The sequence below is a fragment of the Solea solea genome, chromosome 5, assembly GCF_958295425.1.
Source record: "Solea solea chromosome 5, fSolSol10.1, whole genome shotgun sequence".
In the NCBI taxonomy this organism is placed as follows: Eukaryota; Metazoa; Chordata; class Actinopteri; order Pleuronectiformes; family Soleidae; genus Solea; species Solea solea.
Window position 1 is genome coordinate 999,999 of NC_081138.1, and position 22,502 is coordinate 1,022,500.

The 22,502-nt window shown below is 41.6% G+C and overlaps 1 protein-coding gene across 3 annotated transcripts in view; it reads left to right on the forward strand.

Annotated features, from left to right (window-relative positions):
* Positions 1 to 22,502, forward strand: part of zfhx3b (zinc finger homeobox 3b) — a 212,955-nt gene that overhangs the window by 34,000 nt on the left and 156,453 nt on the right. For all 3 annotated transcript variants that reach the window (XM_058629592.1, XM_058629594.1, XM_058629595.1), the window contains 2 exons: positions 2,625 to 2,659; positions 19,509 to 19,567. The gene's annotated coding sequence lies outside the window, so the exon portion shown is untranslated. The remainder of the gene's footprint in view (positions 1 to 2,624; positions 2,660 to 19,508; positions 19,568 to 22,502) is intronic.

Consider the following 22,502-nt stretch of genomic DNA (forward strand, 5'->3'; position numbering starts at 1 on the left):
TGAGAAAAAGATCTAATTGTGCCAGGGGAGAGAGCTCAGGGGGAAGAGGGGCAAGGAGGGGGACTTGATTTACATACAGCTTAGGCGACACTCATCTGATTTTAAATAGCTCCAGAGTAATTAAGGATCATTAGTCTTTTTGTTTTCTTTTGTGCCACACTGGAGCAGTGAGAGCATGTGAGGCGTGGTGCCACCTGTGGGGGCCGTGCATCTGGGAATGTCTGTCTCCCAGCCTCCCTCTCCATTCATGTCTCGTACTCTGCCTTTGACACAGCTTTGCTCTGTGTGTAAACAAACACTCAGCACCAGCCTGGCACTGCAAGGGAAGCCACTTTGGCAAAGACCCAGCTCTGAAGCATGCATCTGATGACGCTGCAGGCTCAGGAGGCACCGGCTCAGGAGGCACCGGCTGTTTAGACCCACGACAAGTTCTTCTCCGTGGTCACTAACATTTCAGAATGAGCTGAATGAAATGTGAAATGTAAAATATATAGATATAACATGTTTGCATTAAATCTTACATATTTTTCAGTAGTGCACGTACATTAGCCAAAATATTTCCAACACTCATTTCTAAACGAATAGAAATCATTTTTTTATGTTGAAGATCACAGATCACAATGCTTATTTTTGGGTGCCTTTTAATGATAAAAAATAATAACCCTTTAAACTCTCTAAAACCTCATCTGTATGTGAAATGCAAGTAGTTCACAATAAACGTCTTTTTGATAGAATGGAACAGAAACATTGGAGAATGGGGAGAGGGATTTTTTTAACGCAGTGTAACCTGCAATCTAAATTTGACCTGTTATGTTAGTTTAATTAGATATGTCATCGTTTTTAACACATTTTTAAAAAAAATAAATCTAAATGCAGGTCATTCAAAGTATGATTTTGTCTGTGCACACAGGCGGAGCAGTCATCGTATATATCATCGTATAATATCTGTGATAGTCGTCTGTACTTTGACTGCAGCCAGTTGGACTGAAATTACACGAAACACTTTCAAATCCTCTGCCTGAATATAATATCATTCCAAAGAGCATGTGATCAAGCAGGTATCTTAAATAAGATATAATCCAGAGAATTGCATCGCCTCAAGGTCACACGCGCAGCAGCAATAACGGCGGGGATGTGTTCCTCAGCGTGTTTATGTCAGTATTTTCCATTACTCATATGTAGCAGGCAGCAGTGTGTTAAGCACCCCTGACATCAAAGGCAGCAAAAAGACAGGTAGGGTATGGAATGTGAATGTTCCCGTGTCCATTTGTGTGGCTGTAAGTCCCTCCTCACTTGGTATAGAAAAACACTTACTGCTAATGTAAATAGCAAGGCAGCATAAATCAGGAGCCACGCGCAGCCCGGGAGAATATTGTGTAATAGTTATTGCGAAATGAAGTGGCATTTGGATCAATATCCCACTATATCTCACTCTGGCGTAATGGCGCAGGGGGAAGCTGGAGGCCAAGGGAGTTTGGTCCCTACACCCCACCATGGGCCTATAAATCTAGCTGACCTGCGGCCCGCTTATTAAAGTGCATAGACAATTGGCAGCAGCCATCCAAAAATACAAGCTTACTTACTGACCTGGAGTCAGTGCACGAGATGCCTTTACCTTGTCTCAGGCCAGGGGTTAGAGGCTGATGGAGAACACAGCATCATCATGTTATACTGCACAGAGGCTTTAGCTTGGTATTAATTATTAGCACTGGATTTTAAAGTGACATTTGAATGTCACACGAGTGCAGAGAATAATGTAGATTCATTTCTGTCTGTGTCACAAACCCGGATTTTCACGTTTTATTTTACCTTATTAATGTAAGGTAATGTTCATGTTTATGTTGGGAGGTGAAACCTTTCCTCTGCCTGTGTGAATTGTGCTGGTGTTCAGCACGAGTTTGAGTTTTAATGCAGCGTGTTGATGAACCGTGAGTGTTGCTGTGTCTGTTGTGTGTTCAAGCTTTAAATATATGTAACCTCACACTTAAACATTAAAGCATCTCAACACATATCACAAGTGTTTACATTGGAGAGGGCCGTTGTTTTAATATGTGCTAATTAATAGAATTATCATTATTAAAGTGTGTGATTCCTTTGGAAAGTCACTGGGGAGCAATGTGCTGGAAACTGTTTTCTTTTTATCTTTATAAGATATGAGAAGGCTTTCATTTGCATATACAAGTCTTGTGTGTGTGTTTTTTTAAGTGAAAATATTGCGGTGGCTGTACTTATTTTTTGCATAATGTATCAGTGCAGTGTCCTTTTTTTACCCCCAGGTTGTAATATAACTTCATAACAAACAGCACAAGCCTGGAGACACAAATAAGTGCAGCATAACAATAGAGTAGATAACGACTGTCTGTGATTTACCAGTTTATTCAGGTTTTATCCGTTCATACATAAGAGGGCTGTTGCAATCTTAGTGCAGCCTTGGGGCAGATATTATTGGTCAGTAAGAAGGATGTTGGCAAAAGGTTATGAATAATAATTGTACTAAGCTAACACGAATAGTGAGACCTGAGCTGCTCTTGTGTTTTCTCTGAGACCATTTCTGTCTTTTTGTTGTTTTTTGATTTTCTGATTGAAGACCGTGGACAATAATGTATTTCTCTTGTGTTTTACAGGACTGTGAAGGAAGCGTTCCTTTTCTTCACAGCTGGTAAGTGTTGCCTTCAAACCATTTCCCTGCTTGTTGTGTCACCACATGTATGATACGTTCTAAGAAAGAATTCTTCTTTCTTTGGGGAAAGTTTGTATTTCATAGATTTAATCTCCAAGAAAATTCTTGTGAAATTGACTGAAGAAAAGTATCAGCCAAAGAGTTGAGAGTTCAAAAGAGGGTGTGCAAACACATTATTCATCTTTAGTTTTATTTTCTTATTTGTTTAGTGTTTCTAACTGAGTCTAATAAATCACTGGGTAACCGTGAAAGGTTTGATGTTAAACTAATGGAATCACATTTATTTTGGCTTGGTTTTCTGAAGGTTGAGTCTTAAATAAAGTAAAATTTAATGTTTTTCCTTTTTTCAGAACTAGAAACTGATTGAAAGTTAATAAAGCCGTCAAGCTCCGTTTGGACACAAATATTCTCATTAATTTGTGTAAAACAATCAAAAAAAAAGAATCCTGGAAAATACGGTAAAAAACCCGAACATTTATTTTAGCATATTTCTTGTCAACATAGTGAGGACATTAAAATAATATGGTAGTTACTGCTTTTTATTGATACCTGTAATTGTTTTTGTTTTATTGTTTTATTTCATACAGTAAACAGTGTTAATATATCAGTCACAATTAAAATAATTTAATTTACTAATAAATCAGATGTAGATTTTTATTTTTACAGCTCTTAATATAGTTATATGAGCAGTTTTTAACACATGCTGCTCTTGTAGATTTGCATCACGTTTCTATTCTATCCTATTCTATTTCAAAGAATAGCATAGATTTTATTTCCCTCCATACATGTGAACAGATGCTATAGACGCCTCCTCTTTGCTGTGCTGCTGCTGCTGCTGCTGCTGCTGCTCTGACCTTGAACCCAGAAGGGTCAGCAGTTCAGATAACAAAGGTGAAGAGGATCTGGTTGTGTATGTTGGAACAGTGAAACAGCTGGATCTGATTGTAGAGTAGAGTCAGAGAGAGGGGAGATAGGTTTGGGCCACACTGTAGCACAAATGATAAAGGTTTGCTGTGTGAAAATCACATGTAAATGTGCTGGACAGTCTGACCTGTGAGGACCTGTGAGGACCTGTGACCAGTGGCTGGCCTGTAATCCTCTCCTAAATGGTTTGACAATAGAGAGACGTATTGATCTGGTCATCCTTCTGAACAAGGGTCAAGAACCTGACACATGGCTGGCGTCTGCTTTGTGTCTGCAGGTATAGAGCGGCTTTATCATCATTGCATCTCTGTAGTATAACACAGTACGGCTCAGACTTGTGTTTCAGCTGACAGACAGGCTTCATACATCTGCCATTGAACCAAAAAAAAGCACAAATTCAGCTTATTCATGAGAGCTTTAGTTACCTACACCATTTTTAAAAAAATAGCCCGTCTGCAAGCTCCCTATCAGAGCTCCCAGTTTTCCCCACTGTGCCTGGGCGGCTGCTCTTCTCTGGACTCACCCAAAGAGAGCTGGCCAGCTCCCACATCTGGCCAGACAGAACAACAGAGAAAAAAGTGGGAAATCCTACCAAGTGCTCTCTCTCTCTCTCTCTCTCTCTCTCTCTCTCTCTCTCTCTCTCTCCCTCTCCCTCTCTCTCTCTCTCTCTCTCTCTCTCTCTCTCCCTCTCTCTCTCCCTCTCTCTCTCTCTCGCTGAGATTCTTTCGGAGTGACCTGTGATAGAGCAACATCTGGAAGGAGCAGCAGTTTTCTTTCCTTGTGTTTTTTTGGGGAGATCTTGGCCCCCGATAATCCGTCTCCCTCCTCATTAAAGGAGCTGAATAAACACAGGCCTCTTCCAGTTGTTCCTATGAATTTCCTCACCAGGCGTCAGGAGACCCGAGCAGGGGCTACTGGATCAAAGCACCAGGCAGCCCCATGTGTGCCGAGAGTGAGAGTGTGTTCCGGGGTTGGGCCCATTACCTTTCTCCCTGGGAGCCTTGGAGGCTTCTAGGTCAGTGGCTCTAAGCTCTTTGGCCCAAACTCAGCACAGGAGGAGGAGGAGGAGGAGGAGGAGAAGGGAAAAAAGAAAAGAAAAGAAAAGGGAACATTTTGGGAGAGCCACAGATAGAATCTCAGAAAAGATGACTTGACAGAACATGAATCTTCAATGTTTCTTCAGTCATTGGTAGAAACAGTTCACAGTGACCATGTTGACCTGAGTTTTTACATGTGTGTGCACAACATGTTATAACAATACATAGTCAGACTAATACTGCAATGAATGTAACTTAATGTAGAAAACAGTGTGAAACTAAATGTATTTAAGCTTGAGTCAAGTCCAATATGTGGCAATATTGTCCACACATTGTCTCGGTGTCTGTGTGTGCCACTCTAATGCACTGACCCTGGTGTGACATTCATTTTCTAATTCCCTGCACTTCCTGGCAATCAACTTAGAGGGGCAGTGGTTCGCTAGGAAAAGTTTGCAGCCGAGGCAATTAAAGGCTGGAATGTAAGCAGTGGGAGCAAAATCAACAGAGGCAGAAGAGGATGATGCCCTGTGCTGTAATTGTTACCCACTTACTTAGAAAGATGATAAAATTTACCAAATTGCATCCCTTGTGCACTAAAGAAAAAAAAAATACCAATATTAAATGGTCAATGTAATTAACTTACCTGGCTCCTTGCTGCATGATGGGTGCAGATGTGGTTGGAAATGAACATAATGTTTGTATATGTGCACCATGTGCACGTGTGTGTGTGTGTGTGTGTGTGTGTGTGTGTTTGTGTACAAATGGCCCCGTGGTCGTCATCAGGCTCCCATCAGCCCCTCCATTAGTTACTGAGCTGTGGGTCCGTGCTGGAGTCTACCTGCCCTGAATACAGATGAGGAGAGGAAAGTATGGGCAGCAAGCACAATGGAGACAAGCGCACACACACACACACACACACACACATACAGACACAGACACAGACACACACACGCACTCTCTCCCAACATGTTATCTATTTTGACATGCAGTGACTTATTTCTGACACACATATTTTGTAATCAAAGAAATTGCATTCAACACAACTGTGTGACTGAAACGTTGCATCACACATGGAATAATAGGAAAGAAAGATCATTAGAAACATTTCTGTATATTTCAGCACACACGTCTGGTGACTGCCGATCACACTGGACACTGGCACACCGGCGCCTGTGGAGAGCACTTCATCTGGTGCAGGCAGATCATCGCTTACACATTCTGAAATAACGTCACACACAGCAGAGTACACACACCGTCAGCCCGGCACAAAGGCAAATATGGCTGCATGGTTCTTTTTCTGGAGCCAGAGACTCACATGCTTGTGACAGGAGATCTGCAGGCAGTCATTACGACGCGCCGAGCAAACACGCAGCTGCCACGCTCTCTGAGGATTCTTCTCATGTGCCGATGCCGCAGACATGCGCTTGTATGCGTGTTCAGATGCAGCAGAAGCCATTAGAAAGGATTGTTTGATGTAAAAGCATATTTTTAAAAACCTTTTTGAGTTTGAATGCACCAAGTACACATTCAATTTCAGTTGTATTGTTTTCTAATAAGAAAGTTGATAATAATTATTTAAAACATGTAGAAACATACGCAAGACATTTTCAGACATGTACACCTGTAATGTTGGGACAGGGGAGGGACGTAAAAACCTCGTCAGTGACGATGCTGATCGTTTGTTTCTAGGTTGAGTTCAAGGCCAAAGACCGGGTCGCTGTCTCAGAGTTCAAACAGGAGCTGAAGGGTGCGTCGGTTGGGGGAGGGAGACGTGATGGCTTCTGTGTGTCCCTTTGGCAGTGCAATGGGACCCTTGGGAGACCTGGGTCAGGAGGTCTCCTTACAGCCTCCCTACATTACTGTGCCATTTAAAGCCACCCAGCATCTATTTCCTCCAATAAAAACTAATAACCTTTTCTGTCGGAAATCAAGGCAGCTCTTGAGTGCTGGAGCAGAGGCCTGGCTGGATGGTCTGTAATTGCAGTCCAGAAGTCCCCCTGTAGTTTATTTTTTGCAATGTTTTGGATTTGATCCCCCCCCCCCTCCCCACCACCACCACCACCATCACCACCACCACCACCCCGTCCTCTTGGTGCTCTGCACTTTGCGGCTGATTGCCTGCACAGCTCGCCCCACACTCAGTAATCAGACAGGAACTAGAGAGGGGACAAAACAGCAACTCAAGGACCTTTTATAATTGGGAGGGATTTGGAGGGCAGTTGGACTTTACATTTGGTTGTGATGGTGACTGTGCTGGCTGAATGACAGAGGTGGCAAAGCCCCCATTACCATCAAGTAGTCCATTGTGAGGCAGCTAGGAATAGTCAGCTCTGTTACTGTCCATTTGTCCATTTGGGACGTTGCAGCATGAATTTGGGGAGAAAAAAAAAATCAATCCACTGCACGTTCAGCTAAAGATTCTCAGACTTCAGAGCTGTTCAAATATGTTACTCGTACATTTGTGTTGCAGTAATTTGTACGTTTTTTCTGTATTTATTGGAATGACATTTGAAATTATAATGAATCATGTTTTAGATACAGCTTTGTTACTCCCAGTATACCCTTCAGTTTCATATGCAGTACACTTTTAAGTGTAAATGCTCATCTTTTCTGAAAGATTTAGTTATTTTTTTGTTTTATATTGATGTGTAGAAGCCACAAAAAAATCATATAATTTCTAATAATACAGTATAAAATAACAGTGTATAGAATGTTCACAGGAATATTTCACACAAACACTTTAGGATTCCAGATCTGCTGTATTATGTTTGAATTCGAGAATAACGTACAACAGTGTGAGTTACCTCTGCACTAACATTAGTATTGAGGTGAATTCAGACTCAGCTCGGTCCAGAATGCCCTCGAGCTCTGGACCTCAGCTTGTCCAGAACTACAAAAGATCAAGAGTGTGGAAACAGGGAATCTGCTGCATGAAAATGATTAGATTTTTCTGATTTGACATCTGGATTTGGATAATTACATTTTGATTTATTCACATTTCCTGCGATGAGTAACCAAGCAAGCTTTTGCATATTATACTTACATATCCAGTGCTGTGCAGGTAATTGGCATCCTTCTCTTTTTTCCATTTCTTCTTTCTAAAAACAAACTCATGGTTCTAATCAATGAGGCACTTTTTAGTTGCTTGCTTTTGGATGCACTGCTGGATATTAAATAAGAGCGCCTTAAAGGCCCAGTGTGTAACAATAAGTGACAACAAACTCTCCTCCACTCACCTCTACATTTTTCTCAAGGACATCGGGGAACTACGGTGGCCTTTACATGCCATTTCCACCTTCTTCCTCATTGATTTGTGCAGTGGATTGTTTTCTTTGTGCAGCAAACTTTAAACCATGAAACACAAACTATAGCTTGTTTTGACAATATATGGCCGCCCTTGTCTAAAATGTCAATTTTACACTTAAATACAAACACTCAAGGGTAGTATTCTAATTTCTGCCAATAATAAAAGGTATTCTTTTGTAAACTAAACCCTATTTTATGTCGCACACGGGACCTTTAAGCATCATTTGGGTCGCGGTGTGGGTCTGTCGTGGCACTGCAGTGATGTAAAGACATTACGCCGCCTCTGCCACAGAGAGTCACCGCCTCCGGGGCATAAAGGCCGCAGTGTAGTCATGCTCTGACAGGACAACAACAAATATCTGTCGTCCTATCAGAACACACACTCTGCTCTGTGTCCTTCTGATGCTTTCACCAGCCAAGTGTTTGGGAGGTTAATGTGTCATATAGCCTAATATAACTGTGATATGCTCCAGCATAGTAACACAAAGGCAGATTCAAAAAGAAATTCAAGAAATTGTTAAAAAAAAATATTTTAAGCACAACAAAACAAACTAAATTGTTAAAAGAGGTAAAAAGAGTAAACAATAAATTAAAACTTCTTATAAAGGTAAGTCAATAAAATACGTTGATGAATGAATGAATGAATAAATGAATGAATTGGAAGAAATGGAACAAAAAATGAAAAAGTTGATGTAGATTTTTACGATTATTTAGAGTTTAAAATCCCTAAAACAAAAACATTTGAGCCATTTATAATCTGCAAAGATGAGGCATCCAGGAAACCACCGCCATTTTGAATTTTGTTTAAGAGTTCCTTAAACAAATAGTCTGATTCTGTAATTCTACATGAACACTAATGTGTGACTTATTAAGAAAATAATCCTGTGTCAGGTTTACAAAGACAGTGTTGCACTGTGTTGTGTGTGTGTGTTGTTTTTGTGCCCAGAGACAAACGACTAAATGTTAAAGTAAGACAGAAAGATAAGACAATCACAGGGTCTGTGTATTCAGGCATAAATAACAAATCTTACACTCATTACTGAATTGTTGTATTTTAAATATAAGCATGACAATTGTCGCGGGTAAATTAGGTAAGTTTGTGTTGTGAGACATCTCAGTTTAGCTCCTGTCGCTTCTGAGGCAACGAGCTTGACTTGAAACGTGAGGATAATCTGTTGGTCTGTAATACGCCGTAATGAGCAGATCAATAATAATTATGGAGCCTTCTTGGCTCACAAAACAGAGCAAAGTGTCTGTGCCACTGCAGACTGTAAGCACTGTTATTTCCTCACATGTGCTTATGCGTTCATGGTCATGTCTTAGTGTCATCTTTAAAAATGGAGCTCCTCTTGTATCGTACATGTCGATGTTTATCTGATTGCATTCAACTTCTGTGCTGAGATTATCCGAGCCTGTCCAGATAGGCCACTCTAAAATTCATTTTGAACAAATAATATAATTGAACACCATTAAAATAAAGGAGGATTGGTGTAAATTAAAAATGCAGAATGACCTCACTTCTCGTGTTGGTTGCAGTGCAGTGTTCAGTGTGGCGGTGAGTTCGCCTCGCTTGAGAAAGTGCTTGTTATCAGATAGCATATACCAGAGGCATTGACGTAGGTGTGCGCTTCGTTGTACCAAACTATTTCTCACAACCTGCAACTAAATCTCTAAATAAATTGCAAGCTTTAATAGTACAGTCGATGTGATTGTGCCTCTAACTGAAGTCTAACCCTGTAATACTTTGATTCTCCTTGGTTTGCTGTGTTCAGGAGCTCGGGAAGAACCGCTGAACACAGGACAGCAGCAGATTACTTACCACTTACTTACAGAATTATATTTAAAGGTTAGAAACTTTTCTGCAGAAGTAAATCCTGAGAAAAAGGATGGATACATTACATCAAAAATAACTAAGATTGTATTGCATGACTAGAATGAAGGAAGGGGAAAGTATGTGACATATCAAAGCTACAATATCAGGATTTTGTTGCTAAACAAAGATAAATCTTCTACATTTTTCTAGTATTTACAAGTAAAATGAAGTGCAGTGTCTAATAAATGAACAGTTTCCGCTCTCTTTTTATGCGTTCCTGTTTTTGTGTTTTAGAACATTACTGTATGTTTGTGTGCACACTTCCTTAATTGCATTAAGAGGATGACGCACTTTCTTACTCTGTTTAAGATCACTTTAATTGCCTCTGAATGGTGCACGAGGCAAGCAGGGACTAAAGGCACCATGTGGACATGCAATTAGCTATCTTTCATAAGATGCTCCAGGGAGAAAAGAGAGGACTCCAATTCATAAAGGAATTTGGCACACAAGGCAACACATGATATTCTGTGTCACTGCTGTGGCGGCATCCTGATGGAATGACATTTCATTTATTCTAGAATCAGACATTCAGGCAAAGCAAGAAAGAGAGATCCAGTCAAAGAGAAAGAAGAGGGGCTGTGATGAAAGGGGAGAAGGCGCAGTGGCTGCAGGAGACACCGAGATAGGTGAGGTGCAAATAAAGAAATGTGAAGGGAAAGATGGGGAGAGTTGACACGATAGGAGGAGTGAGGGGAGAGTGATCAAATTAGATGGAGCTACAGACAGAGAGAGATATGTGGGCCTCAGTCTGGAAACGCTGCTCTAAAGACGACTCAATGACACAGTGGCTTCAAAAAATGTCGACCTGTGCTTTACTCGGAGATTATATATGGTTAATTTTACATGTGCCATCAAGCCTGACATGTCACGTGGAACATGAGGGATGGTCCAAATCTTTTTAAAGCACCAGATACGATAGTGACTAACTGCTAAAGAAATAAGATGTGTTGCTGTTATTTTAACTTAACTTCATTGATAGTTATTACACAGGTGTGCTGTCCATTTCTCTTTTACACAAATATTCTTTTTTTTAAATTTAATTGTACATTGACTACACCATCGTAAGTAGCTCCTGATATTAACGTCATCCTTTATCTAGACAACGATAGGCTGCACATGCATTTTTCATGTGTATAAATGTATAAGTGCAAAGCGTTCAGTAAGTGACGTCATGCATTTAGGCTAATGGCATTGTTGTGACACATATCAGAAGCTTTTAATACCGCACAATGGAATAGGTAGCACTACTGATGCTCTCTATCTCCTTTGGCTGCCCCTCCTTTTCTTTCTCCCATTTCTTGTAGTCACCCCCCCCCACCACGCCCCGCCCCCCCCGATAGCACCCCCATCTTGGACAATCTCTCCGTGTCTCTTGCTGTCTCTCACGTTCTTCCGTTCCCCCGTCTCCCTCATCCTTACCCGATTCTCCCTATCCCTCCCTCTTCTCTTCATTTAATAGTGGACCTCAGAGTGGTTGCCATGTCGACCAGTGAGCATATTACTATGGCAACCAGTCTGAGCGAGACGAGGCTGCTGATTAAGGAGAGATGTGTACTGTAGCCTGGCCAGTGGAGGGTGGGGAGGAAAAGGGGGAAATTGTGCTATGGTGTTGGGGTGCGGGGGGGTGCTGGTGTGTGTGTGTGTGTGTGTGTGTGTGTGTGTGTGGGGGGGGGGGGGGGGGTAGGTTGTATATTATAGGTCTGAACATTTTTATACTGTGTGTGAGTGTTTGATCAGTCATTGGCTACATTTGGGGACAAATCTCAGACTAAACCACGAGTTACATGTGGACAATTTGACTATTCGGTGACAAAAGCAGTGTCCACAGTTAGGAAGAATCACATTTTCAGGTCAGTGGTTATGGGTCGAGTTAACAAGGAAACAAGTCTCTCTCTCTCTCTCTAATAATGAACTAGACTATCACCTGCAGCCATGCACTGTCTGTCAGTCTGTATCTGATAATCTTTGCTTTATTTCATAAAATTCTAATTCTTTATGTCTCACTGACATAAAGCCGACCTTCATTGTTGTATAATGCTCCATCTGATTTCCTCGGCTGGAGCAAACTTTTTGAAAGCTTCTACCAGAGAGATAAAAAATGATAAACATTCTTAAGAAACTGCCTCGCCGTTCTCCCACAGGCCCACGGCGCTGAACTGCTTTGTTTGGGTGTAATGTCGGCACACTTGACCTGCGGGGTGAAAATGGTGCTGCTCTTGTATTTGGTAGAATTGTATCAAGTGTTATGACACGTGAGGGACGAGCAGGCATCGCTTTTAAAAGCCTTCATCCTCCTCGAACACTAATGAACACTGCAGAAGACGCCTCAGACCTCCCAGATCCATCAGAGAAACTAATTACAAGATCCAATTAAAGAGAGAGAGAGAGAGAGAGAGAGAGAGGGAGGGAGGGAGGTGAAAAGAAAGAGAGAGCATGAGAAAGTATGTATGTGTGTGTGTGTGTGTGTGTGTGTGTGGGGGGGGGGGGCTCTGTCGTTTACTATTGACCTAGCCAAGCTGCCAGCTCATTGAAGACAGTAATTATAGCTTATTTATTATTCATCCTTGAGCTAAATAAGAGCATGACATTTCAATAACAATAATAAGGGCAAAAAAAAAAGTGCAGCACAAACTATGGACGTACTAATTGCGGTGCTCAGAGATTAAATGACTGGAAAAATGTTGTTATTTACTTATTCATAACATTTAGACCAACCATGGGAGCATAGCGATGCACTTTGCTGAAAATGAGTGTGCGGGGTTTTCTCCTGAGATCGTCCTCGTGGATGTAATCCCTGACAAACTCAGTACGCCGTGCTTCCCTTAACAAGTGTGTGTGTGTGTGTGTGTGTGTGGGGGGGGGGTCTGTATCCCTGTGTAAAGACTTAATAATAACTTTCTCTTGCTGTTAATTATGACTCATATATTAGAAAGAGTGGATGAGCCGCGTTTGCGCTTAAGTTCTCAAAAATAGAAGAATCTTTTGGATTTCAGCGCTTTGAATCAAAAACTTACATTAATTACAAACATTGAATGCAGTTCTTGGTTTGTCTATATGACTTCCACTTCATCCATCATGCATGCACAAGTTCTACACGCGCGTTTCTCTGCAGCTCTCTTTCCCCTCAGCTGAACTCTAAGGCACCTCATTAAGACTGCCAGCTCTTGGCCTCATTGGCTTTGGCAGAGGTGAAGAATATCACATAATCATGAAGTGGAGATGGCATTACACTCATCACAAATTATAGATGAGTTTTATTGTGCGGCTGCAGGCCTGGCAGAGTGGTGCTTAACTGAAGTTACTGCCGTGGGGGTCTGCACAACTGCATAACTAAGACTTATTTGCACAAGATGTGGTTTAGTTTTATTCCAATCAAGTCCAAGTGTGAGGGCCGCGTTGTGTTCAGCAAACAGAGGGAATGGTATATAAATGTGACATATATGTGTCAGGAAAAGTCAACAAAAGTCATGACAATTATAATTGATGAGTTGCTGTTTACCTATATATCTGCCTTTGAGTGGATTTGATCAAACAGAGATGACTGTGCTGTCGTCTGTCATTTACCTGCCAGACACTAAGAAGAACTGTTTTTGATCTCACCACTCGGCCGCTGAGAAACAAAAAGAAACGGTAGAAATGAAAACACGAAGACAAACAGCGTCCTGTGATTGCCTTTGATTTTATCTCTTTGCAATTATGTGTTCATCCACGCCACTAAAAAAGTCATTTAATGGCTTCATCGTTAACTGCGTGATGTATAATCGTACAATGCACCACACGCCTTGTCATGTGTCACATTGACATTGGACTACAATAAACTAGACTATCCCGTGCCTCCTTTTCTTCTTAATGCCTTTGTCCTTGAATCTCAAAAGAGCCTCGTTAATATAATTCTATTAGGTGATTCAAGCAGCCGCACACTTAAGATGCTGTAAATGAATAGTCAATATTTGGAGACCTGGTAAAGGCGTCTGTGAAACATCACGACGTGCAGCTGTTGTGTGTTTCTCATGTTTTAGTGCAGTTGTGCACATGCTCCGTGACGCACACGCTGACAGGCACAAACCTTGACCTTGCACAACTGAAAGAGGAAAATAGCAGTGCAGTGACCTATGGAGAATTGGTGGTGGGGTAGAGGTTCATTCAGAGGGCTGGAGAGCTCCCTCTCTCCCTCTCTCCCTCTCTCCCTCTCTCCCTCGCTCCTTGATTCCCTGATTTTTCTCCTCCCCTGCCTCCACTTGCCAGTTGTGCAGACATTTCTCTGTGCCCTGCTACAACAGGAGGGGGAGGTTTTGCCACTTATCAGCTGATACGGGACGTGTCCTCAGACAGAGCCATTGATTTTATTGATTCATTCATTTGTGGCTTTTCCCATACAGTTGTCAAGGATGCAGGGCTTATATGCAAAGCTTTGGTGTTTGCTGGGTCAAAGTTGGGTGACCATGGTACAGATATGGACAATATTGTTACTTTCTATTCCAGTTTTAAACATGAAATAGATTTTTACAAAAGAAGTTCTGTCTTTAACTTTCTCCTCATGTAAATGGTGTGAACGCCGTGCATATGATTGCACTAACAGGATCACGTCTGACATGCAGACTAACACACCGGCCCATCGCTCTCTCAGTACACACACACTGACCAGATCACACCCCCTCCGGGCTGTGGGGCAGTGCTTGAGCGATGTCTCCCCAGGGGGCTGATATTTTATAGTTTGTGTCCATCAGTGCTGTAGCCCAGGGCACCAGGGTTGACAGTAAGTGCTCTCAACACCGGTGACACTGATTCATCTAAGCTATGACACAGATGGGAGAGAAGGGGGAGGAGGCTCCACCAGAAAAGAAATACACAAAAACACCTAGAGAACAGTTTACGCTCGTGCGTCTTGTTTTCGTACTATAGGTCCTCATATTCTGGGCTTAAATTAGCACAATGCAAATACTGTATCCAACGCATGTGTGAGTCCATGGATGTTCACCATGCACACAGGGCTGCACTATGGTATGGTGGTCTAATACGTGTTAGACCACAGAGATTGGCTTGAGGAAGAGACTCCAATCTAACATGGCATTTCAATTTCTCACTCGCCCCTCATGGCTGTGCTGTGCACTGCTGCACCTCTTCTACATATATATAGGGAGGATGCCTCTGAACCCCAGCCTTCTGGATGCGCATACTAAGCAATCAATGTGTCACCTCTTCCTGACAATCCTAGTTTTTTCATATGGGGCCATGCTCATTTTTTCTTGTCAGCAGAAGGTAATTTGCTCTATTGTGATTCAGTCCTAAAACTTGGTGACGAGGTGTCTGATAAGTCGGTTCCTCTCCTCTGTCTCCCCCACTCCCCCCACCCGCATCACCCACAATATGGAAAAACCGAAGTAAGCACCCCAACCCCCATCCTATCTACACCCAACTGCACCCCCACACCCCTGTCCCTTCTTTCTGCACCAAGCCCAACATAGTTGTATCCGAGGCAGGCTGCTAAATTAGATAAGCTGGGCTGTGGCGCAGCGCCCCTGATTAATAAAAGATGCAGTGCTCCCTGGGGACGGCCCCTCTGAGGGCCGAGCAGCATCTACCCACAGACAATGGAGTTTGCTCGCACACAATGAACAGGAAATGGAGAATGAACCAATCATGGAAATATAACATTTAAAGCAGTGCTATCCTGTGACCCTCTGTAACATTTTGCATGCATCATAATGATAATAATTAATTTTGGAAAAGAAAAAAAGAGACTAAAATTATTAATATATTCATTTAGTTTGTAAGAATATGCCGTTATTGTCGTATGTTGATGGAACAGCAGATTCCCCGCTGTTTTATGACAGTCAGGAAAGCAACGCAGCAGAACTGCTGCAAATTTATGATCAGTTTCACGTTGGCCCCTAACAGTGCACATTTAACACAGTGGTTATTAAGGCAAATGTATAATAACAAAATATAACAAAAATATGAAGCAACCATAGAAATTAGTATTTTTTGGTTTCTGCCAAAAAAAAAATAATTATGAAAATAAAAAGTCACACACACACACACACACACACAGTGCTCTTCACCGAGGTAGCAGCACAAATTTGTAAACAACACTTTAAGAATAAATATGGCCTAACTTAAATAGAGCTTTTCTTTCCTGAACATTTGTCCACACTTGAGTTTGTTTACTACACTTTGAACAGTCAGAAGAATCCTTAAAAGATGAAGACGATATTCTAGAGCTGTTTGTTTTTCCTGCAAATACAAACTCAGGAAGAACGTGTGCGACTTTGAACAAAGTTTGTGTTTAGTTCGTTTCAATATTGTGTCTCATATTTGACCAGTAAGGAAAATATAATTAAAACAATGGAAAATAATGTGTTAGTAATGCAATAAAATGTCTTTTATTCATATTTAGGGATATCAGGAAGCAGATTATTCCAAAGCTGTCGTTGTTATAAAATATATACACAGAGCTCTGCTTAAACCATAGAGAAAATAAATAATGAAATAATGCCAAATTAAATAAGAAAGAAAAAAGGTTTGTCTTACATTTGCCAATTTTAACGTAACATTTGTGATGTTTTTTGTGTTTATTGATGAAGACTGACCCAAACAATGGAAAGTCATAAAGTACATGCAGCACTTACTAATCTCACCTTTAATAGAGCTGCAATACGATGATAATGAAAGAAAATGTAGTAAACGTTATGAGAAACATTCATAGTGAATGTTCGGGCCAACATCTGTGCGTATTAGTGGTGCAATGGCAGATTAATAACAGCAGTAAAAAAAAACAGATTAAACCTTCTTGAGTTTCACCTTTTTGAAGTTCTCACACATGAAAGAAATAACGCTTAGTAAATCATTGATGCCCAACATGGATCTTTTTTGCATACATGCATTTATGTTTCTACCTCTGCAGGAGCGAACAAAAAAGTCTAATAGGCTCAGCTGGTTTTCACACCCACGGCATCATGTTGTCATTTCAATCCTACATCAGCTGTATTCACATTTGTCACCTAATGACTTTGTTACCAGGAGGATATTATCCCTCTCACCACTCATATTTAGAAGACAGCCAGCAGTGATCCAGTTGCCTATGGAGACCACTTAAATCAAGGCTGTGCAATCACCTGGGTTTCCATTCAAAATTTGTGCCATAAATTGTACATTCAAACTGTTCACTTTGGTCGTCACATAACAATCACAGAAACCTGCCTGCACGATGCTGATGAGGACACAAAGCCGCCACATCAGCGCCGAACACTTTAAACTCAATCCATTTGCCTTCATGTGCGCATGTGCACTCATGTAGACAGACAGACAGACAGACAGACAGACAGACAGACAGACAGACGGACATCATCACGATCTAATCCGATGTTCAGGGTCGCCATTATATTCTGCATATGATGAAAGGTTGCGTCGTTTTTTCCACAGACTGTTTTTAACACAATGATTTTGCATTGTTCTCCCACTCTGCTCCAACCTGCAGAGATTGATGGGTTTTATTAAGTATGGGATGTGCATTTGTATAGTTGATACTCGCATGTATCACCTGAGCTGCTGCTGCTGCTCTCTGTTTTCAAAGGGAAGATGTTTCTTGTTTCAGTCGTCGTGTAAGTTATAAAACACAGTGTCCTCTCATGACGATAGTAATATTGTGTATTACTAATAATGTGAATGAATTAACCTATAGTGTTTTATTCTGACCACCTATAGTGGTCTGGTGTTGTAATATTTAATTCATGCTTTGACATCTGTGGTGAGACGATCACCGCTCACTGGTATGGGAATGTATTGAGAACCAAGCTGTAGCTAATGTGTGTGACATCACTCTGCCTGAGTGCACAGCCCAGAGGATGCATAACACAATATAACCAAAGCACTTTTACTGAAACCAGAAAAATAAATCACTAAACCTCCAATCACACATACTGTCTCTTAACACACCTAATACACATTTATGACACCATAATGTCTTATGTAAATTCTCAAGAGCATCATGGACGAAAAACACGTGAGAAACAAGCATTTGTTATTTTTTTTGTTTCATTTTCCTCAGTTGGCAGATTTTGTATAAACTCTGGTTTCACCATTAAAAATAAATAAATAAAAATGCGTCACACATTATGCAGCGATTCAAACTACATTTCCCGAAGAGCAGTGCAGCCAGTGGGCGTGGCCTGAACCCTTTAAGGTCAGTGCAGTGGTCATGTGAAAGGCCGACGGAGCCCCGTGGGCCATATGACAAACTGAGCTGCCAGGCTGAGGTGTGTGTCAGGGGTGTTTTTCCACAAAGCATTCTATAAAAGTGTAACTGGGCTGTGTTTGCCCTTTCCTCCTGCGCCGCGCTCAGCCAACAGGCCCCTGAAGATCTCTTAAAAAGTGCTGATCCTCAGAGCTGTGCTGGTGCTCGTGTAATCCTTCCCGCTCGCTGTGCTCCCCCCTGCATCCCCGCCATCTGCACCGCCCGCTTCCTCCCTCACATTCCCTCACTGTCTCCTGCTGATACACAGCTCTGATGTGAGCGACAAGGTGATGGGATGAAGGGGCTTGTTTGGGCCCCAAGCTAATTACCACACATTAGAGCATGACTAAATAAATCTTAAGTGCTACTAATTGCTTGGCAGTGAAAACAATAACTGTAGTACTTGCCCAGAGGCTCTGGGGTAGTAAGGGGCTGGGGCACTGGGGACCAGGGGCCCTGGCAGTGGGCCAGCACCAGCAGTCATCTCCCTTTCCCCCACTGCCTTCATGTTAAAGTCACACACCACTTGGCAGTGTCACTACATGCACCATATGCCCCACACCCACCAGTGCTCCACACACTCGCTGCAGGCCTCACCAGAGAAGAATGAGCCATACATGACAGACACAGACAGGCTCAGTGTGTCTGTGGTGCCATCATACATCACTGCATTAATAAACATGAATTAGTAGCACAATTAGACGGCCTCGTTCTGACAGTTACAAGTGTAACCTCGTATGGCTTTTACTCGAGCACCATCCAACCTCAGGTCTTTGAGTGTGTGAACGCTGGAAAGGATAAAAAGTATTACATTGGACTAATATTTATTGTTAACAATTAAAAATAAAACATATTTAAGGCTTCTGCATCGACATTTTATTATATGGTTAAAATGAATGGAATTATTTCTGGTTATCATTTCTTTTTTATTGACACCAGTACAGCAAGGTTTCCAAGTGAATTAAAAATCAAAACGCTGTAAGGCAAATATTGGTGGTTAGTTCACCAAGTTAAGCAGTAGGTCGTGCAAAGTCTGTGTAATCACAGAAGGATAAGAAGGTGTGTCAGTGGCTGTAGATATACGGCCGCGTTCCGTTGCTTTCATTGCTTCCACAATTTATTATTGTAATATTTGCTTCTTGCACAAAGTGAAGGATTGCGGTGGTTTCCTCATCAGTCCACACACACACACACACACACACACACACACACACACACCTCCTCTTATTCACTGTTTCTGGCGTTTCTGCTTCTTTTTTCCAGTGCAGTGAAATGTGTATGTGGGAGGGATGTTTCCGTCAGGTGATTGCCAAATGTAATTTTTATTTCCCATCCTACTACTTTGCATTAAAACTTAAATGTGATATTTTACTACTGGATTTTCTGTTTTTACTGTATGTGCACATATAATAAAAACTGGGTTTAATGTCACGTGTGTGCTTGTCTCCCTCTCAGGTTCCGTGGTTCTTGAACAGCCTGCGCTGCCCACCACAGCCTCTGTGGCCCGTGTTCAGGTATGTTGAGCAGAGCCATCACACAGCCATCACAGAGCCATCACACAGCCTTCACTCTGACACAGCACTCACCTCAGACGAGGGAATTTCATCTAAGACTCTTTACTGTTTGAACATGATTGAGCATGATGTGACTGTGTCTGCAGATCGTCTTCATTCACAGCTGCTAAATGTAGCCACTTGATATAAAACCTCCAGATGATGACACTCAGTTATTTTAATCATCCTAGTTTTGTTTTTTTTTTAAACTATTTTGTGTAACTACATAATGGAATTCCTGACAGGAGTGAATAGTGATGTGCCACGTTTATCCTCCTCTTCCCTCTCATTTGCTCTGTTACTCTTCTGTAGTGTTTTACAGCTTCCCCATGGGACTCGTGTGCTTTTGTTAGCTTTTCTGTGAACACACACAGCCTAATTGGTTGATTAGTTCAGGTTGACTGGCCTGTTAATTGAATTGTAATTTCGATTTGATGTGTCTAATGAAGATCCTAATTTATTGTTTGGCACGCATCCAGGGGTTTGTTTTTGAGAGTGGGAATCAAACCACGCGAGGCGATGATCCAGTGTCTCAGCGCTGCTGTGGTGGCACAGGAGTTTTTACATTCTAAAGTATGAATATACAATTTAACAATTCTAGAGACAGTAGGAGAGCATCAACACGAGTACAAGACATTCCAAATTTGATAAAAATCTATTGCCTTTTCATTATGTTTTCCTCGATAGAAGGTGACTGGCCCTTTTTTATTGCTTACTACACTGAATATAGATAATAAAACAAACAGTGATGGTGCAATAAATGTGGTAAATTGTATATAAGGCTAATGAGACCATGGCTGATGAGTCTGGCTCTTATATTTCACTACAAGAGTCATAATAATAATATATTTGCTGCAACTTTTGATGAATCTACATGTGTTTTAAATAACATGCATACAATAAATTGTCATTTATTTTCCAAACACGAAAACACAAAATTATTTTAGTTGTTACAGAAATAACAGTAAACTAGTTAGAAATGTAACACTAATCACAGTGCAATTAAGAAGCGAGGGCAGTTGGGGTTTTTTGGACAGCAGATGGACGACAGTCAAACACTGATGCTTCAATAAAACACATACAGGATTGTGCACAATTAAACTGAGTGTGTGTCAGTGTAACTATATTAACCAGTGACCAGTGAGGCGAGAAAGAGTCCGTCAATAAAATCAATATTGTTTTCAGTCGGTTTTAATGACGAAAACGTTTGGACACAAACAGCCTTTTACTGTGTCCTTTGTTTTCCTGTTATCACTTGAGTCTCCCTGGTTACCCTGGTTACCGTTACTTGTTTAACAGTACAAGTAACTCTGTCGATATAGACGTCCCTGTCCCTAAGACACATTTTGTCATTTAATATTAAAAAGAAAATGTGATTTTTAAGAAATGTCACCGTGGCGATTAGCAGCCAGGTTATGTCATTTCCTCTCGTTCATTCCTTCTGTCAAATACTTTCCTTACTCTGTGATCGTGTGAAACAAGGATAAGTACGCTCATACATAGAGATTCATTCTGTGCACCACACATTTATATTTTATTTCTTTAATAGTTTATTAACAACATTGGATGCAGGTGGCTCTTGTGAGTGTTCATTCATTTTATTCAACTTCACGTTAAACCTTAAAATGTTCCTAAACCGGAGCTTGAGGACAAAGTGAGTTCATGATCATGACGATCTCCTCTCAGCAGTTTGTTCTTCCCTCTGATCCACGATTACGCAGAGAGAAGTCACTTTTGAAATCAATCAATGGAAACTTGATTTCCCTTTAGCACTGGGAGATGATCCCACTCTTCCTCGTCTTATATGCAGAGCTGCTCGGGGCCTTGAGTCGAACATCCACTGCTTGTGTTGAACGATCCAGTTATTGTCACGTCAACAAATTAGCAAAAACTTTCAAAAAAATCATGTCAATTGAATCAAATCCAGTGAATTCAGTGAAAATGTCGAGAAAAATAAAATCCCCAAATGAGCTTTATCCACAGAGTCACCGTTCATGATTGAGTTTGACATCAGTGTTGAATAAACATTGGACTTTGTCTGTGTTATATCCTCAGTGATGTTTGTATCCAGGATGCAGACTATTCCATTCCACTGGTGACAGCAGTGTGTTCTGGGCCTTCTCTGCACGTAGTCACCAAAGTGTCCATCTGTGATATTCCAGCTTTTTCTCTGGTCAAAACAATTCAAAAGCAAAACAGAATCAGTAATAAAGCAAGCAGGTTAAATGTTCTTCATTATTTTTCTGTGATGAACATCTCAGATGTCCATCAGCTGCATCGCCCAACCCCCCCGTGAATATCACGCATTCATGCACATGGATGCACAAGCAACAATGTTCCTAAGTGATACATAGCAGGCCAAACTTGAGCAGGTATCAGCAATCCCAGGTAAGGGAATCGCCCCCTTTCATGCACACGCACACATTTCTTCTCGCTATTTATCCGTCCGTCACTTACCCGCATACTTAATGCAGTATTCATTAGTCGCTCTAACCCTCCCTCCCTTAACGAGAAAGCAATTACCATAGGTTTCTCCCCAGTCCCAGTGGCCTGGCAGCATTGTCCGAAACCTGGCTCTCCACCTGCCTGCAGCTCTCGGTGTGTTTTTCTCTCAGATTCTCCTCTCTTCTCTTGCAGCTCTTCTCCCTTTCACTGTGGCTGCAGACTCTCTCTCTCTTCTCCATCCTCTCTCCAGCCACTCTGATACGCTCCTCCCATCTCTGAGCACTAGGCTGCTTTGGGTTTTAGACGGATCACTCTCACAATGGTTGATCAATACAGGTATTGATCCACTGGCAAAATGTTTATAAAATCATTCTGGGCAGCTGCGGTGCAGCAGAGGAGGGGAGGCGGGGCAACGGCGGGGCCAGCATTCCGTGCCATTCGACAGCAGAAG